Source organism: Castanea sativa, chromosome 12, assembly GCF_040712315.1.
Source record: "Castanea sativa cultivar Marrone di Chiusa Pesio chromosome 12, ASM4071231v1".
NCBI classification, from domain to species: domain Eukaryota; kingdom Viridiplantae; phylum Streptophyta; class Magnoliopsida; order Fagales; family Fagaceae; genus Castanea; species Castanea sativa.
Window position 1 is genome coordinate 45,674,294 of NC_134024.1, and position 21,161 is coordinate 45,695,454.

General features: G+C 32.7%; 1 pseudogene; it reads left to right on the forward strand.

Annotated features, from left to right (window-relative positions):
• The first annotated feature begins 11,108 nt into the window (after nucleotides 1-11,108).
• LOC142621226 (receptor-like protein 7) lies at nucleotides 11,109-14,030 on the forward strand (annotated as a pseudogene).
• Nucleotides 14,031-21,161: the final 7,131 nt, after the last annotated feature.

Genomic DNA, 21,161 nt, shown 5'->3' on the forward strand with positions numbered 1-21,161 from the left:
AACTTACAAATTGATGTAATCCAACGGTAGATTTGTCAAAATTCACATCCAATAAAAAATATTAAGTAGTATAACATTTCTTAGAGTTACACTTGAGTTGGGTTCAATTCAAGTTGACAAAATTTCTACCTAAATAATTAGACCCAATCCACACTATTAATTAATAATTTCAAAAATAGATGTATTTTACATTTGTTAGTTTGACTTATTTTGAATTTTACAACTTGGTTTAAATTTGTTAGTTTAATTTGTTATGGTATTTTGAGATTTTGTTTAGATGAAATTGTAATCATTTATTGAATAATGAGATTAAATAGCTTAAAGAAAACAATTTTTTTTATAAGGCCTAACAAAATAGCTCCAGTAGAGCAACCATGGGTTATGTTGGGTTAGAGGCTTGGGAAAGAAAGCATTCTCAAGCAGTCCTAATGGAAGTTGTCCAACGGAGCTTGATAAAACAAATTCAAAGCAAACCATTTTTCTATTGCAACAAATGATGACTTGATAAAACAGATTTAAAGCATGACCCAACTGACCTCGATTGGTATTTCAAATGTGAAAGTAGTACATGAGAAGGACTTGTGTATCTCAGTTCAAAACATGAGACTTCTTATTATCTATCAAGGTAACTAAAGAGGAGGAGACCCTCCAAATGGATGCAATCTCATCTCCTCCTCCCAACCTGCAAAAGCTTTTTTTGACTAGATAAGGTGCTACAGTGGTTTCATTCACTTCAAAGCCTCACATTTTTGTATCTACATTGGTTGGGACTGGAAGAAGACCTACTTCCTCATATCTCTGCTTTGCCCCATTTAGGACATGCTGCACTTAATAATGACTATGTTGGAAACATCTACGTTACAATACAGGCTTTACTAAGCTTACAAGCATGCTAATTTGTGTTAGGATATATGTGGTTCACTTGTTAAGAACATATGTCATTCTTTTATGTAATTGACTAATCCTTTGATAAAATACACTTTACTTGTATTTTGGTAGATCTAGGATGTGTTTAATACTTCAAAGAACATATTGTTCAAGTCTAGTATTAAAGCCATGAAGATTGGACCAAGAAACAAGTGAAGAAAAGGTGTTTATTAAAGCTGGACAAATAGCTGGACACCTGTGGACACTTGCGGATAGCTGTGGATAGTTGCTCGACAGATAGCTATCTATCGAGGTTTAATGAGGTTCGACACCTACTATCTATCGAGGTTACAAGAATTCAAATTTCCAGATTTGATTTTCGGCCTATGTTTTTGTATTTGTGTAGGGTTTCTTTTCTCACAACCCTAGACATATATAAGGCATATTTTAGAGGTCGTCACATAAGAGAATACAAGGAGAACATATGCAAAAGGTGACTGAAGCCTTATTCTCTCATAAAGAAGCTACTGCATCTTTGCGCCTTAAGGTTTTGTAACCAAGTGTTTCTTGATCTTCATTATTGACGAAGTGAAGAACTTTGCAGCCAACATTCTTCTTTCTCAAGTTGGTGAGTGAGTCACGTACTGGGATTCGTGCAAAATAGTGAGTCACGTACTGGGATCCATGCATCAAAGGGTGGCGTCCACATATTGAAGAGTTCAGAGGTTCTGAAGCAGTAGAAGGTTTCTGCTATGAGTTCATCTACGGGGATTGTAGAGTTTAGGGACAAAGGTTTTGTGCTAGATCTGAAACTTCTCTTTACTATAGTAAATTAATTTTCAAGAAGGTTTCCCCTCAGGTTTTTTACTGTGAAACTGGTTGGTTTCATTGGTTTTCCTAGGTCATCATATCTTGTCTTATTTATTTTTCCGCTGCTTATGATTTTGACATGATATTGATGTTTGTTTGTTTTAACAAGTTTTATGCATAATAAATCTAATTAACAACTTAGGTTTAAAACTTGTTAATTCTATCAACCAGAGTCTAAATTTCCTAACAAATTTGTAATTTTCTTCAATTGAATGAGATAATAATAGAAAAGGAGGTGATGCCAAATCTAAAATCCATAGTGATTGACAACTGCATGGAGTTAAAGACAATGCCCAAGGGCATTGAATACCTTCTAAATCTCCAACAACTGCTTTTGAAATTTGTCTCAATGGAACTTAATAATCGCATCTGCAACATGGACTTTCCAAAGGTGCAGCACATCCTAAAGAAGTACAGCTGGTAGTAATTCAAAATGATTTGTGAAGGTAGCTTCTCAATTTTTTTTTTTATATAATCTTTAAGTAAACTAGTTGTTAACCCATGCTTCGCATGAGTTTTTATTTTATTTATAAATTTGTAATTATTAGTTCGTAAATAGCTACTACATTTTTTTAATTTGAATTTCTTAAGAAATATAATGAGTGTCGTCATTTTTATTGATAATAATTATAAAAACCTATAGTGTCTATTTCATGAAATTCATTACTTAATAGAAGTTTATATTAAATTTTTCTGTATGAACCAAGTTAAATAAAAACTAAAAAGAGGATTTCAATTGTTAATCAACATGAAGGCAATATCCTATGATTATATATCCACCATCTCCCATTTAGTAATTATGAGTGATTTTTTTCATGTTAATTATGAGTAATTTTTTCTTTAACTTGGACTTCCCAAAATGTCTAAAGAAAATTTTGACATTAGAAAATATTTCAATTTATGAAAGAACATAATTCTATATCCATTGTTACTTTTTTTTTTAATTATTATTCATACGTCGACTATAAAAAATAATTTCCCTCATCATTGGAATCTATATTTATATTTTATATTTCCATATTATTATTTTTAAACATATTCATTGTCTATTTTTTTCCATACACAAGCACAAAAATATTTGTACTACCAATAACGTATATGGGAATAAATTAATTATCTTCATCATTGTCACATTATGGGATATAATTATAAAAAAATTGAAGATTATATGAAAATTAAGGAAAGTAATGCTCATTAATATCATAAGGTTTTGAATTCTCAACGTTGTAGACTTATCATTTGAAAAGTTTACTATCTTGGATAGTTTTAATAGGGAACAATAATGATAATAACCTATCAAACAATTGTAAAATGAAAAAGATTGAGAAAAAAATGATGGTGAAGTATTGTTTAAGAAAAATATTAATAATTCAACCATGGTAAATACTTTTCTTTTTCTCTCATTTTCTAGCACCTCCATGATAATAGCGGCACCTTAATTAAAAACAATTGTATCAACATAAGATTGGAATCATGGAAGAAAACAAAGAGCTAGGCCAAAGACATATCATTCCTCAAATCAATTTTTATACCTGCAAGTACCAAAACCTCCCACATCGTCAACGCACACATAATATATAAATCCAAATGTCAATTGAATCTAAAAACAAATAGATTTAAAGATTAAAAAAAAAAGTTTCTCAACATCAAAATCTTCTCTTATTTCTCCCATGTGAACTTTAGGTCACTATGCTTAGGGTGGGTCAATCACTAAGCATGAAGATCAAGTAAATTACGGCTCTTGCTCTCCTCCGTAGCATGTAGATCAAGAAAAGAGTATTCATGATTCAGCAGTGTTGAGGGAGGGGAAAAATTGGGGAAGAGGAAGATACCCTGGATGTTTTGGTAATTGAAAATTTTATTTGCAACATACAAGTTGCATAGTTAATTTGATAGTGTGTGTGTGTGTGTAAACTCATCCAATTCAATGTGGTAGCATAATAGCAAGTATGAATAGAGGACTTTTGGGCTACTATTTAGGTTTATGGAAAATTTGAGACTTTTCATATTCATATATTTTTTTTTATCAAAAATGTTTATAGAGAGAAAATAATTTCCTTTATAAATGATAATTAGATTTTCTATTCCATATTTTCATATTTATTGTCAATATTATATATATATATATATATAAACGTTTATTGTTTCTTTTTTTCAATTAGATGGAAGAAATATATAGGTAGTGGATTTTTTTCTTTTTTTTTTTTTTTGAAAACTAAAGTGGATTTTTTTTTTCTTTCAATTACACATATTCAGCACATTTTAGAACATACATTTTAGGATACTCCAAAAAAATATGTCTTTTAGGCTCTATTTGGGAGTTCATAAGGAAAGGGAATTGAATGGAATGAAATGATCATAAGGGAAAGGAATGGAATGGAATGTATTTAAATAAGAGAAAGGAATGGAAAAGAATGGAATGGAATTAAGTAACCTTGTTTGGATGTTTTAAAATAAAGGAATGGAAATAAATGAAAATGAATAAAATGTAAGTAATCTTGTTTGGGAGTAATATAGAGAGAATGGAATGGAATCATTTTATAACAATATTACTATTAGACCCCTATTTTAAAATAAATAGTTGAATATAAAAGAGTATTTTGGGAGTTTTAGTAAAAAAATTCATTAAATCTAATTTCATTCCCCCTCATTCCTCCCAATTTCGGAGGGAATGAAAATTTGAGGTTTTAAGGGAATAGAGAGGAATGAGTGTTCCCTCCTACCCATTCAATTCCCTCTCACTTAAACTCCCAAATAAGGGAATGGACTTTCCATTCCCTCCATTAAAACTCCCAAACAAGAGAAGGGAAAAATATTCTAAAATTATTCTTTTCATTCCTTTCCATTCCATTATATTCCCTTCTCCCAAACGAGGCCTTAGGTTACTGATGAAAAAAAAAAATTGAGGGAAAAAGGAAAGGGAAAAAAAGTTTATGGAGTATTTAAAAGAGCTTACAATGAATATTTATTATAATTGTGGAATTTATTGTTGACAATGGCAAAAAAAATTGACATATACTAATAATTGTATGCCATGTGACGTTACCTTTCCAACTTTATATGTATCATTGTTTGATGCATTGTCAAAAGAACACATGTCACTATTGTGTGCATCCTCCAATTTGAGGATCTAACTTCTATAATATACTAGATAAATTTCCTATGCAATGCGCAGATACTTTGCAAATTCATTTGAAATCATTTTTATGTTTTTTAAGACCTATTTATAATACACATTTTGTTGCATAATTAATATTTATGTTTTACCACAATATTAATGAATGCTTTGAAAATCAATTTTCTTAATTCGTATTTTATATTTTTAAAAAAATTGTCATAGAATTGGTTTCCAAATATTGAGTGAAATTACTCTACTAATCTAAATTTCTGAGGTTGGAACAGTTAAGATTTTTGGACATTTCTAGGAGACTAATATATTATATTATATGTAGACTTTATTTTTTAAATTGATTAAATGATTTTGAAATTTAAATTTATAAATTTAAATTCAAAGCATAAAATAATTTCATATCCTAAAATTACAAAAATTCAATCAACCTTCCAAATACTTCCTCTACTACTCCATTTTTCACAACCAAATACTAACCCACAAATCTCAAACACAAATTTCATTATCTCAATGAAAGGAAATCATTTATTAGTTCCGGCATATAGAGAACATGATAAAATAGAGAAAAAATGATTTAAAACATTTCCATTTATAAAGATTTAATTGCCTTTAGCTAGGCTTTCGTATAAAATAAACTATAAAAAAAACACTTTGAAATTATCAATATTGAGTTTCACTTTTATCATCATAGCTCATATCAATATTGCACTAAATAGCAATAAATAAACTACAAAGAAACCTACAAATTATGAGTTCTAAAACAAAATATATAAAATAAAAAATAAAAAATAAAAACAACTAATCTCATCAATGGTCAATTAGAATGTTTCTTTCATGTCTTTTTAGTTCTAAAACAAAATACAATTAGGACTTTCTCATACCAAACACCTAAAGACCCAAAGCCGATCACATCCTTTATAGAACTCAAAATATCTGACCTTAGCATCAAAACAATAACAACATTGTCACTCAATAAAAAAAAGCAGGATTTATTTCTTGGTTATAGCCAACTCATACAGGTTAAGATTAGATGAGACAGTAGAGTTGAAGCTAGGTAGATGTCATTAAAAGGTTGAAGATATATGACATCATTCTTGGTTGGGATGCATTTGAAATGAGATGACATGAAGGGTTGTGGGCATGTATATATAAAGGAGTAAAAGTGCAAGATGGTTTTTAGCATAAAACATCGAACCAAAGAAAACAAAAAGTATTACAAAGAATCCTTATTCTTTAATAGGAAACCAAAAGTTTTTTTTTTTTTTTTTCTCACCAGTGGGATCAACCTACAAAATCAATGTGGATGCAGCTGTGTTTAGTGAGCTGAATGCATCAGGAATTGGAGCAGTAGTTCGTAATGATAAAGGCGAAGTAATGGCAGCTTTGGCAGCAAGAGGAATCATGGTGCAGGATAGCGAAGAAGCAGAAGTGTTGGCGTGTAGAAGGGCCGTGGAATTTGCAATGGAAGCAGGTTTTGTGGAGATTATATTTGAGGGGGATAATGTTAATGTCATTAAAGCCATTATGGACCCAAGGACTAACAACTCCAGGTTGGGAAATATCTATGAAGATATCTACTATATTGGGAGGGGTTTTAGACAATTTTCTGTTAGCTATGTTAGGAGCGTAGCAAATTCTATGGCACATTCTTTGGCCAAATTTGCTAAACACATAAATGGAGAGAGGATATGGTTGGAAGAAGATCCACCTCCTGCTCTTGAGGCCTTGTATGTTGACAATTGCAATATTATAAATGAATGATATGGTTGGTTTTGGTTTCAAAAAAAAAATTCAATTATTTTTTCAAAAAGAGCGCCACATGGCAGAATCTCGTAGTCTTTCGCATTAGATTTATACTTTTATATATATATATTGATTGATTATGGTTATCGCATACATTTTTATCATTTATCATTAAAATAAAAATAAATCATCATTTAAGCTATTTAACAAATTTATATATCAACGTAACATGCTTGATTTATTTTTTTTTTGGGGTTTTGCTTGATTTATATTATTAATTCACTTTGAAATGGCTTATTATTTTTGGAATTAATATTTTCTGACATGATAAATAATTAATCTTTTCTAACGATTAATTTTCCTTTATCGTATCTCTGTTTTTTTTTCCTTACCCGTGGTAAAATCAGGCCCACTAAATGCTTTCTACTGCTTGATTGCTTGTAGTTTGTTTTAGCTACCATCTTCGCGTAAACACACCAAGTTCCTCAAAATAGAACAAATTAGATTCTGGGTCTGACTCAAAAAGCTCTGTATAATTGCATTATATTCTTATGAGTTGAACCTTGACGAAATTGACCATATCTCCGCTTCTTTTCTTTTCTTTTCTATTTTGGTCGTGGCAGAGTCATGCTGAAGATTATGAGTAATGAGTTTTCCTGTTTGCTTCAAAAGGATCCTTTTGGAGCTCCAATTCTAAGTATGGTTTGCGTATTCTGTTTATTGTTCAATAAATCAATACTCGAGACTTTGTTTCTAAATTGTTTGTAATAAATGTTAAAAGTTTGAACTCCAAGATGCCCTAGAGGCAATTTACTGGAAGGTTGTATCAGAATAAAGGCATGGAAAAGAAGCAAGAACTGCTGGCTCACAGCTGGACTCGACAGAAGAGGACCAAGAAAGCAAGAGAACCTGCAGAATTGATTTAGAGAAAAACGACAGTAGCTTAGTAAAATGTAATGTAAACGACTTGTAGCTGATTAGTTTTTCTGTTTTTCTGTTAGTGATTAGCACGTGTAGATGTTTGTTAAGTGCTACTGTACACTGTACAGCACGTGTATAGATTAGTTAGTTAGGCTTTGCCGTTACTGTTTTTCCTTCCTCTGTACAGCTTATATATAAGCTTTGTAATCTTTTTAAATTAATTCAATCAATCAGTTTTACCAAAATATCTGATAGGTTGCTAGTGGTTCACTGTTGGATTTGTTCTTCTCTGTGTGAATGTAATTTAGCTTGTGTAAAGTGTAAGCTATAAGTATCAACATCCATCTTGTTTTCCATTGTTTTAGTGAGTTTTACAGTTCTGTTTATTTTTCATTGATGTGTAGATAGAATCTGCGAACTCAAAGAATTCGATCCAACCCAATCCAAACTAACACCTCAGGTTGGTTTTTGTGGGTTGAATGGTTGGGTTGGGTCCTATTATTTTTTTTATTTTGAAACTTGGGTTGGATTGGATTCTAGTTGACAATAATTTCAATCCAAGTAGCTCAATCTGTAATCCATGCTATTAATTAATAGTTTAAAAATATGTGCAATTTAAATTTGTTAGTTTGGTTTATTTTGAAACCTAGGTTGGGTCGGGTTTTTGCGAGTAATTTATTCCAAATCCGCTGAAGATTGACATAAGATTGATTCAATTGTGTCAGCTGAGTTCTGCAGTAATTCTAAGCAAATAGATTGGGAAAATTTCCTCTATATTGAGTACTTATTTGTTACTTCCCTAGTTAAATGATTGTTATTATTATTATTATTATTATTATTATTATATGAGAGTTAAATGATTATGTGATGAAAAGGACATCTTGGTCCCAAATTCTTAGGACTAGCAAATTAATATATGGTATAATTCTTTAAAAGTTTCAAATCTTTCCAACTATAGATTATTTCATCCTCTTCTAGAAGAAGAAACAAAGAATGAAGAAGAAGAAGAAGGCAAAAATGTTGTTGGTGGTGGAGTGGGTATGAAGAAGAAGTAAAGAAAAAGAAAGAAAGAAAAAAGAAAGAATGAAGAAGAAGAAGACAAAAATATTGTTGGTGGTGGAGTGGGTATGAAGAAGAAAGAAAGAAGTAGATAAAACCAAAAAAATAAAAATAAAAAATAACAACAAGAAGAAGGAAGCCGGTAGAACTCAGTAGACGAAGAAAGAAAGAAAGAAAGAATGAAGAAGAAGAAGACAAAAATGTTGTTGGTGGTGGAGTAGGTATGAAGTAAAAAGAAAGAAGTAGAGAAAAGCAAAAAAAAAAAAAAAAAAAAAAAAGGAAGCCAGTTGATTTGACTGCACACAAGCTATGGGCCTCATAGAGTTTGAATATTTATAGCAATGCCACTAAGTTTTATATCTCAGTTTTTGAAAACATCCCTTTCTTTTTTCCTATTTCCATCATTCTAACTCAAATTTTTGAGTTTTGAATGATGAAAATAAGAGTTGAAAACCAAGCCAAACAAGAATTTTTTTGAGGGATCCACGTGTTTTGAGAACTGAGTTTTGAAAAGTGAGTAATATAATTCAAAAACACCATTATCCAAACAGGCTCTAAGTTTTCAAATAGAACTTCACACATATATACACTTATATTAAGCTAAAGTAGAATTCCTATCTTATATCAAAAAATTATTTACCAGTCCCAGAATGATTTTTCTACAAATGTCAAGTTTTTTTTTTTTTTTTTTCCATATTGCGGGTCCTACTCTATTTGTTTATTACAATATTTTAAGCAAAAAATTACCGCTTATTTTATTTAACTTCCAGCTTTTAGAATGGTTTTAATAAGGTTAGGTAGCTTATAGAATGGTTTTAAAGCCGTTGGTCCGACAATCAGAATTGCAATTCAATCATTGGACCCAGGGACGTAGCTAGCCCCCACTAATTTTTAAAAAAATATTATTATATATATGTGTACTAATTTTAGCAATTCTATTCTATAAAATTACATTTTTTTTCCCTTAAACAATATCATTGATTCTTTTAAGAGTAATGCTATACTCACAAACTTTTTTACAACATTTTTACAAATTGTTTTGGTAGCAAATTCTTATTGATTTGCACATGGACTCACCACTCACATCATTTTTTTTATTTACTAGTAACCACTTATTACATCGATAATTTATAATAATAAAAAGTTTGTAGCGCTAGTATTTTCCTCATTTTAGTAACTATAAAAAAATTTATAGATCTAAAATCTAAAAAAAAAATATACAAGCCCAAAAAAAAACTCAACAACAAAAATTACCAATAATAAAGCTTAAAAAAAAAAACTCAATTTACCAATTTTATTAAAATAAATAACCTTGACATTTAAAAAATTATAAACAAAAATAATTTTGTTCTTACTGTCCAAAAAAAAAAAATCTCTATAGCTAAGTAATAGAAGAGTCAAATATAGAAACCGCTGCACATAGCTTACAGTAAAGCCGCCCTCGTTAACTCAAAGCTTTGGTTTCATCCCTTATTGGACCTCTAGCATCGATGGATCTAGTGCTGAGCCACTGGTTTTGGTGGTTTGTATTTGAAAATTTTTACATATTACACTAAGGATCTGCTTATTTTTTCTGAAACTGAAAACTTTTTGCTAAAAATACTATAGATAAAGGTAAATGTTAGTTGTAATAGTACAGTAAGACACATGAATAGTACCAAAAAATAAGTGAAACTCATGAATATTAGCAAAAATAAGCTGAATAATAAAATAAATTGACAAAAAATAAATTAGCCAAACAGACACTAAATGCTTGAAAATATTTTGCGTGTTAAATATTTTAGTAAAAATGATCTACATATTAAATATTTTACTGAAAATGAAATGAAGCTTAAATATTCGTTTTCCATGTTCGGCTTCAGAGTTCTATGCATTTGGGCTTTAATAATAATTTAGGTGGCCCATTTACTCCAGTATTGTCGCCCAAGCCCACATTTTGCCAGCTCTCAACATTACTTTCAATTTCAGCCATCAAACTTTTTGACTTCGTCGCGAAATTAGGGGAGATTTGACCCCTGTTTGTTAGCGGAGTCATTTCTCTTTTTTTTTTTTTTGAAACTTTAGCGGAGTCATTTCGAAACCCATACCAAATTGTCATTAAAATTAAAAAAAAAAAAACATAAAATCTATAGAAGCCCCTTGCGTGACACAAATGCGAGACTCACCATCTCACTGCGTATGTCATATGGGGACCATATCCTTACATTCACACCAAACTACTTATGAAAGAAAAATACAATAGAGCAATTGGATGGAGTCTACACTACAGTACACTCACGCGGAAAAGTGACTAGTCTACTCGACCAAGACTTTCATCATTGAGAATGACACATTTATCGTTTGAAATGGATGGCAATTTCTTATGGAAAATGTTAAGGAGGACTGAATAGAGCAATTGGATAAGAAATGAATGACGTGTGAGGGTGACGTAGAGATTGGTTTAGAAAATCCCTATTCTCTTTTCTATTTATTTGCTTCTCCAGCGTTACAGCAATACAAACTCCAATAGAACATTATAATGAGTTTATCACTTTCTTTCGTGATGTTCATGCAGTTTCTCTTTCTATTGTCTCTGCTTTCTCTTGTTTCTGCTGCCTCTTTTTCTTCGGTGCAGCCACTATGTCATGATGATGAGAGCTTTGCATTGTTGCAATTCAAAGAAAGCCTTATCATCAATCAATCCACTTCCGCTTATTCAAAGATTTCGTCGTGGATGGCACAAAGTAGTGATTGCTGCACGTGGGATGGTATTCAATGTGATGAAAACACGGGTCATGTGATCAACCTTGACCTCAGTAACAGTTCTCTTTATGGTTCTATCAACTCCAATAGCAGCCTCTTCCAGCTTGTTCACCTTCAAAAGCTTAATCTCTCCATCAACAACTTCAATCACTCTGAAACCCCCGTTGGAGTAAGGCGGCTTTCAAAGCTTACTCACCTTGACCTCTCTTATTCTGGATTTTCAGGTAAGATCCCATCAGAAATTTTACAACTCTCTAAGTTGGTTTCCCTAAACCTCGCTCTAAATCCATTGAAGCTCCACAAGCCTGGTCTCAGAAGTATAGCTGAGAAGTTAACAAACTTGGAAGAACTAATTCTGAGTGAGGTGGACATATCGTCCACTATACCCAGTATCTTGGCAAACTTATCTTCTTTAACAACTATTTCTCTTAGAGATTGTGGTTTGCATGGCGAGTTTCCAACCGGAATTTTTCAGCTACCAAATCTCAAGATTCTCAGTGTGCGCTACAATCCAAAACTCACTGGCCGTGTACCAGAATTTAATAGAAGTTGCCCCCTAGAAGATTTGAGACTTGCGGGCGCAAGTTTCTCTGGAAAGCTACCAGATTCAATGGATAACCTCCAGTCCTTATATGAATTGGATGTTAGAAGTTGCAATTTCTCTGGACCAATACCATCATCATTTGCTAACCTGACGAAGCTCAGGTATCTAGATCTTTCAGAAAACATTTTTAGCCGTGGGACTCTCTCTTGGGTTGGTAAGCAAACCAAACTCACTATGTTACTTCTAGCAAATATTAGTTTATATGGTGATATCCCGTTTTCTATTGGAAACCTGACTAAACTTACATCATTAGTACTTGGTCGGAATGAATTAACCGGTCCTATCCCATTGTGGCTAGCAAACCTCACCCAACTAAAGACTCTATGGTTTCCATACAATAAATTGTTTGGTCCAATTCCAACATCTATTTCCAGCCTTTCGAATCTTCATATTTTAGATTTGTATTCAAATAACTTGAGTGGCACAATAGAATTTGACTTGTTTCGAAAGCTCAAAAACCTCTCCAACCTCGATTTATCTTATAATAATCTTTCATTGGTTATTGATCCTAGTACCGATTCTACCTTTCAAAAATTTAAGGTATTAGGGCTGGGTTCATGTAACTTAAGTGACTTCCCAAAGTTCCTTCGAAACCAAGATCAATTGGAAGTTTTGGAACTTTCTCAAAACAACATTCATGGCCAAATACCAAAATGGATCTCTAACTTGAGTATAGACACTCTCGTGTTTTTAAGCATGTCAGGAAACTCACTCACAGGTTTTGATCAAACCCCAAATGCTTTCCCTTGGCGTAGTCTACAAATTTTGAACCTTCTAAACAACAAGCTTCAAGGGGCACTGCCAATTCCACCTCCGTCCATCTTAGCCTATTCTGTCTCTAACAACATGTTGACTGGAGACATCTCTCAAATGATTTGTGAACTAAGTTCTCTTTCTTATCTTGATGTTTCATACAACAACTTGAGTGGCTTCCTTCCCCATTGTTTAGGAGATTTGAGAAACCTTTCCGTTCTTAATCTCCAAAACAACAACTTTCATGGCAGCATTCCTCAAATATTCATGGAAGGATGCAAATTGGGAATGATCCAATTGAGTCAAAATCGTTTTGAGGGGTCTTTACCGAGGTCATTGGCTAATTGTACAATGTTGGAATTTCTTGATATTGGAAACAATCATATAATTGATTTTTTCCCCTCTTGGTTGGGCAATCTTCCAGAGCTAAGGGTTCTCATTTTGCAATCAAATGGAATCTATGGTTTTATTGGAAAACCTAATACAATTCAAAAATTCCCAAAATTACAAGTAATTGATGTCTCGAACAATAATATTAGTGGTAAGTTGCCATCTAAATATTTCCAAATTTGGAAAGCCATGCAAAGCTTTGATGAGAGTCACTTAACTTATATGCAAGCAAATGGTCAACTGCAAAAATATGGAAGCAATGGTTGGTCAGTGACGCCGTATGCCTACTCAATGGCATTGACAAACAAAGGCATAAAGACAAAATATTTGAAAATCCAAGATTTTTTCGTGGCCATTGATCTATCAGGCAACAAGTTTGAAAGAGAAATTCCAAAAAATTTAGGGAATCTAAAAGCGCTTCACATGCTTAACATTTCCAACAATATTCTTACTGGTTTAATCCCTTCATCCTAAATCACTAGACCTTTCTCAAAATATGCTAGTTGGAGAGATTCCTCCACAACTAGCGGAGCTCACCTTCCTTGCTTTCTTGAATGTGTCTCATAATAATCTTTCTGGACCTATACCACAAGGGAAACAATTTCTCACATTTCAAAACAATTCATTTGATGGAAATGTTGAATTGTGTGGAATCCCATTGTCCAAAAGATGTGCCAATTCGGAAGACCCACCAACACCACCTTCAAATTTTGTAGCAAACCAAGGCTCAAAGTTTTCATTTGAGTTTGGCTGGAAGGTAGTTGCAATGGGATATGGATCTGGATTTATAGTTGGTGTTTTTGTTGGACAAATTATAATCACAAGGAAGAGTGGTTAGTTTATAAAGTCTTTTGCAATTTGCCATCCGACAAGAAGGGTGAAGTGGAGGAGACATCAAAAAAAAATTTAGTTGGGTAAGAATTTTCCCTTATAAATAAACCCATGCATATGTTCCATTACTAGTGTTTCCATTTTATTTCAGGAGTTTTAGAGGTGTGTTTGATAATTTATCGTCCTAGATAATGTTTGCTGTCTACTCAATGAATATGTTTTTGTGGTATTATTCTTACAACACCTTTTCCTTTTGGTGACCCTGGTTTTGTAATAAATGAAAAAAATGGTGTTGTGTTTTAAATTTAAAAACTTGAGGAAATAATGAACTAAGCCTATTAATTCCAATCTAAGTAAATTGGGCAGATTGTGTGTCATATTTAAGTAAATTGGGTAGATTGTGTGCCATTTTAATAAAATCAAGTTATTGATCTTGTCAATGGCGAAACCAGTGTGGGTGATACCGTACCGTACCGGCCGGTATATACCGTACCGGCTAATGCACCGGTACAGGTACACCTCCTGTTTCGTACCGGAAAAAATACCAGCCATACCGGCCGCATACTGGCCAATATGACGAAATCCGACTGTTTCAGTCGGTAAATGGATACCAGGCCAAAACACGAAATCCAAATCTGAGTAAGCTAAGAAGGAGAAAAAGCCAGCAAAAAACTAAGAAAACCCAACAGAAAGAAGGAGAAAAATAAAAGAAAAATGCAAAAGGTAACTGGTGAACATATATAAATTCCAATTTTACAACATATATAAATTCAAAAAAAAAAAAACAAATAAACAAACAATCCTCGGTAGCAAAATTGGTACCATCCCAATTGCGCTGTTTGCCATGGCCAGTTAACCACGCCACTAGTGTTCTTGCTGGGAGTCTGTAATGCCACTCCTCGGTGGTGACACTAGTACAACTCTTTTTCTCTTGCCACTGTCGTTTATTTGCTCAACACTGCTGTGAAGCAGCTGCAGTTTTTTGACGAAAGAAGATAGAAGCAGCTGCAGTTCTCTTTGACCGAACAAGCAAACTTCTAGACTAAGTAAAGACTAAAGAGGTGTTGTACAGTTGTTTGGTTTACCAAACGAAAAAAAAAAGTGTTGTACAGCTGTTATTAAAATTTTACTTGGGATCAACCACCTCTTTCTATTGCGTGACTTCAATGTTTTATTAAAATTTTTTAGTTTGATTATGCATTGGATATTTGGCTTCATCACATCATATTTGATATGTTTTATACATTCGGGAGAAGGAGTTTGATTTTGATTAGAGTTTTATTTTTTTTCATTTCTTTTTTTTTATTTTGAATTGTAGTTTTATTAATTTTGGGGATACGTTTTTTGATGTTTTGTATTGTAGGGTGAAAAAAAAAAATAGGCTTGAGAGAAAGTTTATTAAAGCTGAAAGCATAATTTTCAAATTTTATATACCTTTTAATAATACACAAATGTTATAAATAATTTTTAATAAAAAAATGAATATTTTCACAAATTTACCTTTTGAATTTCTAAGAAAAATGTACTGATTTAATTTTTGGTTCAATAGAAATTATATATATTACATTTATTTAAGACTTTCCTTTGCATATTGCATGTTAGCGACTAATATCTTATAGCAATAGAGGAACCCATTCTAGTCTTAATTGTACATCCATGTAGCTGTTCCCAATTGAATTTTGAAACATATTTCTCACCTGAACTAACGCCAAAGAATTGTTGCAAGAGAAAACTCATCCAAGACAATAGTCATTTGATTAAACCATTCCAAGGCTTATTCCTCTAACTCAAAATATGCAAGTCCACTGATTAAATAAGTCTACAAAACTGCATTGTGTTCTTTAAGCAATCAACAAGACTACTACCAATTTTTTTTTTTTTTTATACAAGATAGAATTTCTACTCTAGCCTAACCTAAGTGTATATGTGTATGACGCTCCCTCTCAAAAACTTGAACCCTGGTCCTTGCCCCCCACACCCCACAAACATTTATACTTGTAGAGTAACCACTGCACCAAAGGGAAGCGGCGATAAGACTACTACCAACTAGAACATCAAGAGTAGTTCAATTTGAACAATCCAATCATGCAAATTAATGCCCCCATTCAAGATCATATGTATACGAAATTGTATTGTGTTCAATGGCATAGGTCATGGAATTCAGTCTAACACCTTGACTCCACATCTCAGCGCAAGTACTAAGGCTCTGAACCCAAAAGTCATGTTGAGAGAAGATAGATAACATTGTGTTCCAAGACACAGAGTCACATTCAGGCATCTAGTTGAACATTTCAAAAGCCATTTTCACCCAATACAATTTGGAGTATTCATAGATCATACTGTTCCCAACAAAATGAATTTGGATATGGGATCCTCAAATACACTATCCTAGCATAACTCACTTTTCCCAAATTATATTGTAACTAGAAAATCTATTTACGTAATCTTCTCTATCTTAGATTGAATCTAGGATCAAATCTTTGTATAAAACTTTCCAAGAAATTAGTGGGTTTACAAAAAGCGTCACAAGTAATTTTAGAGATAATCGTCACTTTCTAATGAAACTTATTTCTATACTGTTAAAGGTATTGAGCTTTGAAATTAAATTATTCCTTAGATGGTGACATGAACTAATATTTTATAACATATAAATTATAATTAATTGAGATGGGTAATCTAAACTCTAAAGAACCAAATTTTCAGGGAGGAAACTTATGGATTTGGAATCTATGAGTAGAGAAAACCCTACCATCAGTCTAAAGCCCCTTATTATTAACTCACGAACCATCCAAGCCCACAGTCTGCAAGTACAGCGCACACATATGAAAGAACCATCCATAATTAATTCAAGATGGGTCCATAATAAGCCCCACGACATCAGCTTCAAAGCCCGTCCAAATGGGCAATAAAGTCCTAAAGCTACTCGATGGAATTAGCCAATTGAAGCCCACAAAAGATTAGCAACAGCCAATAAAAGCCCACAGCTATAACAAATATCAAGCTTTTTAAGTTCAAGTATTTCCCTCCACTAGTGAACCATGCTCACTGAGAAGAGAAACAAGCCCAATAAGGGAAATAGAAGAGCAATGGGTTGAAGGGCAAAATGGCCATTTCGTGTCAACTTGGGCCCACCCAAAATTTGACAAAATCAGCTTGGAGCACTAAGACCATTGGGTCTATAGTTTGATGCCATGTGTAAGTAAAAGAACTTATTAAAGCAATAATGCATCTATTGTGATACAAATTTGTGTTTTTAAAAATAGCTTAACTTTTTTGCTGAATTTTTTTTTTGTTAAAAGTGTGCTAAAATATATATTTGTATTTTTTTTAAAATGAGAAAAATTAAGACAAAGTGAGGTTTTAAAAAACTTTATATATATAGCTTAGCTTTTTGCTGAAAACTTTTTTGTTAAAAGTTTGCTAAAATATACTTGCACTTTGAAAAAATGAAAAACATTAAAACAAAGTGAAGTTTTAAAAAGCTTTATATAAAATATAAAAATAAATAAAAGCTAGTTTATAAGCTAGTCCCAAACACACACAAAGTTATAGCCAATGTCATCTTTACCTCTATAAAACAAGGGCCAATTACCATTAATGCAAAGCTGCTGCAACACTTGATTTCATCAAGTACAAGTTGGGGTTTTCCCCTTTAAGGAAGCAGTTTTTAGGATGATTCGTTAGCCATGCTGTTGTATCAAAAACAAGACATAAACAATGCCTCCTTTTAAGGAGGAACATTACTCTGTTGGAAAATTGTCTCAAATTTCTATTGTGACTTGGAAAGCTAATTGGATTTTTTTTATTGAAAAAGGAAAAATTAAATTTGGTTATTTTCTTTAACTTCCTTGGTGTGGAAGGAAATATTATTCCTTGAAATTGAAGAAAATTATATTTCTTGTCAAAGAAGTAATACATTCCTTGTGTATCAAGGAATTTGATTTGAAGTCTTATAAATAGACAATGTTGCAAAGATTTTGTTGGTATGAGAACAGAAGGAAATATTATTCCTTGAAATTGAAGAAAATTTTATTTCTTGTTAAAGAAGTAATACATTCCTTGTGTATCAAGGAATTTGATTTGAAGTCTTATAAATAGACAGTGTTGCAAAGATTTTGTTGGTATGAGAACAGAAGAAAAATAATAGAATTGGGCGTGAAGCCAAAAGAGAAAAATGAGATTTTTGTTTGGGAAGTACCCCAAGGAGAGAAACAACAAGGTTTGGGTCTTCTCTACAAAGCTTTTGTAAAGCGCACAAATCAAGGAAAAATTTGAGGTTTTGATTCATGTTGTGAAGTGAAGAATAGAAAAAAGGTATTGCCGCAATGTGAATATAGTGAAGAGCAAAATATTGTGTGAAAAGAAGAAGGAACCACAGTGAGTGCAGTGAGTGTGTGTGAGAGCAAAGAAAAACATAGAGATTTTTTCTTTAATTGCGAAACATACACAAGGGAGATAAATTTGAGATTTCTTGAGAAAGATATTGTAATTGAATCTATAATAATTAATTTATCTAGAGTTTGCCCCGTGATTTTTCTCTTCAAGGAGAAAGAGTTTTCCAATTAAATTTATGCGGTCTTGCATGTGATTGATATTTTGGCTTGGTGATTTTGGTGATTGATTAAAATTGTTAATTGATTTTCTTAATTGACACAAGACTAGATTGGGACCCAACATACTCAATATCAAGGAAAGTTAATACTCAATGGCCACAACCGATATTTCCCTCATTCAATAGGTCTTTAATTGATTTAAACATCGCCATAAATAAGAAGTAACCCGAAATGTGGGGGGGTAGGGGGCTAAAATTAACTCTAGACTAGAAATCACAACACACATACATTACACACACGTTTGAAAAAATAAAAATTGAAGCATTTATACATCTTGGGACATTAGTTACATTCAGTGGAGGCGCAAACCATGTTTTTGAGCTCTCAATTACACAAATAGAAGTGCCCCTTTCTCCTTCAACTTATTAATCCCACTTTCCCTTATTTCTTGGAGCTAACATCTATTTTCCTCAAGTTGTGTAAGCTGTTTTTTTCAAGTTTTTATAGTTGCTACCGTTTCACACTTGATAGTATGAATCCTTGGGGCTAGAATTACTGCATGCACATCATTATTTGTTTCGGCCAAGAGAGAAGTATGAGTTGCTTGTAGCTAAGATAGGCTTCTAATACTCACCACCTTATATATACATGCTTGGCGTTGCTTGTGAATTGTGATAAGCGACAATTTATTCGTCTATGCCAAAGTTAATATGAGCTGCTTGTCAAATATACCTGCTTGTCATTGCTTGTGATAGACTAACATAATCCTTTCATATTTATTTGCATATGCTTCATAGTTTAAATTATCTACACATAAGAAAAGTATTTTTTTTCTCATTAATTTATTATTTCTATCCCTCATTATTTTATGTTTTTTGCCAAAGAGAAACACAATGGTAGCGGTTATTCTTATTAAAAACAAAAAAACAAAAAACAAAACAAAAAGGTAGTGACTATCTGGTAACAATTGGTGTGAGTACCTAACTTGACTGTCACAAAAAATACTCAAATCTAACACGTACTTATCAAAACACAACTCGTGTCACGACCAAGAAAAGACACTAAACAAATCCCTAGTCTCAGATCAAGCATCCAGCTATGTGTGACAAATGACAGTTTCATCTATGCATCTCGTGTATTATCAGGCGAAAATAGCAAATTAGCCATTACTTTCCAACTATATAGTTAGTAGTTCCTGTTTACAAACTATATTTTTTACTAGCATCTCGAGTTTTAGAGGCTCGATTTTGGGCCAAAAATCGAGTTTTTGAGGGTCGATTTTTAATGTCTGATGTGGCATTTTTTTCCACCTGGAAATCGAGTCTCTAAGACTCGATATACAAACCCACCACCATGGGAAGATCACAACTGAACAGAACCCAACACGTACAAAAAAAAAATAAAAAAAATAAAACCAATGCCCCAGATCCACAGCTGCCTGGGTCGCGGCGGCCTGGGTCTCACGACCTGGGGCGCGCCGGCCTGGGTCAGCGTGGGTCGGCGGCGGCTGGCTGGCTTGTGCTGGAGGAGGAAGAAAGAAGCAGATGGAGATGGAGAGTAGTGAGGTAGAAAGAAGCAGATGGAGAGTAGTGAGGAAGAAAGACATGATGATCAGATGTGAAAGGCAAAATAGATATAAGATATAAATCGAGTCTCTAATACTCGATTTCCAACTAGACGCCACGTGAAAAATATGCCACATTAGACAAAATTAGACCATGAAAATCGACGCTCAAAAACTCGATTTTTGACCCAAAATTGAGCCTCTGAGACTCGAGATGCTAGTAAAAAATATAGTTTATAAACAGAAACTACTAACTATATAGTTGGAATGTAATGGCTAATTTGCTATTTTCGCCGTATTATCACAAAACAATTTACTGTAGCGAAGATTCTGTGCTTTCCTTTTCTTGTGATTATTTTATTATTAGTTAATATATATATTCATATCACTTCTTTTTCTTTATTTATTTATTTTTTCAATTCAAAAGCTAGTCTGATTATCTAGCATGCAAATAATGATCAGAAAAAGACAAAGCCCATGCAGTGTGAAACCGAAAAAAGGTGGAACTTAAAATTGGAGCTATTTTCAAAGAATATATAATATGCAGTCCTACCATTTTCCTTAGTACACGGGGTCCTTATTGGTGATTAGTCCTTAATTAGTCACACGATCCACACACCTGAGGTCCCACGCGGTATAGCATGTGGAAATTGGCAATTATTGTCTTTAACCAACCAATTAAGGCTGTGGGTATGGGCTCTTATCCTTCCTTTTGATGATGATTGCTAATATATTTTTTGAAAATAGCCCCAATTATAAGTTCCACCCTTTTTTGCGGTTTCACTTTCACACTGCATGGGCTTTGTCTTTTTTTGATCATTCATTTGCATGCTAGATAATCAGACTCGCTTTCGAATTAAAAGTAAAATAAAAGAAAGAAAAAGAAGCGACATGAATAGCTAGTGAAAAAGACATAAAAGTTGGTAAAGAAGTGGCCGCAACAGCTAGTGGAAGCCTTGCTTTTGTAAAATGATATATGCAAGTCTCTCCCACGGTTACCTACGAAATCTTTTTTTTTTTTTAAGAAAAATTAAAATCAATTTCTGAAATTTCCAGTCTCTTTGGCATTGTGATGATAATGCTCCCTCCTATTATTATTATTAATAGGTTATTATTAAGAGTGCCAAAGTTTTC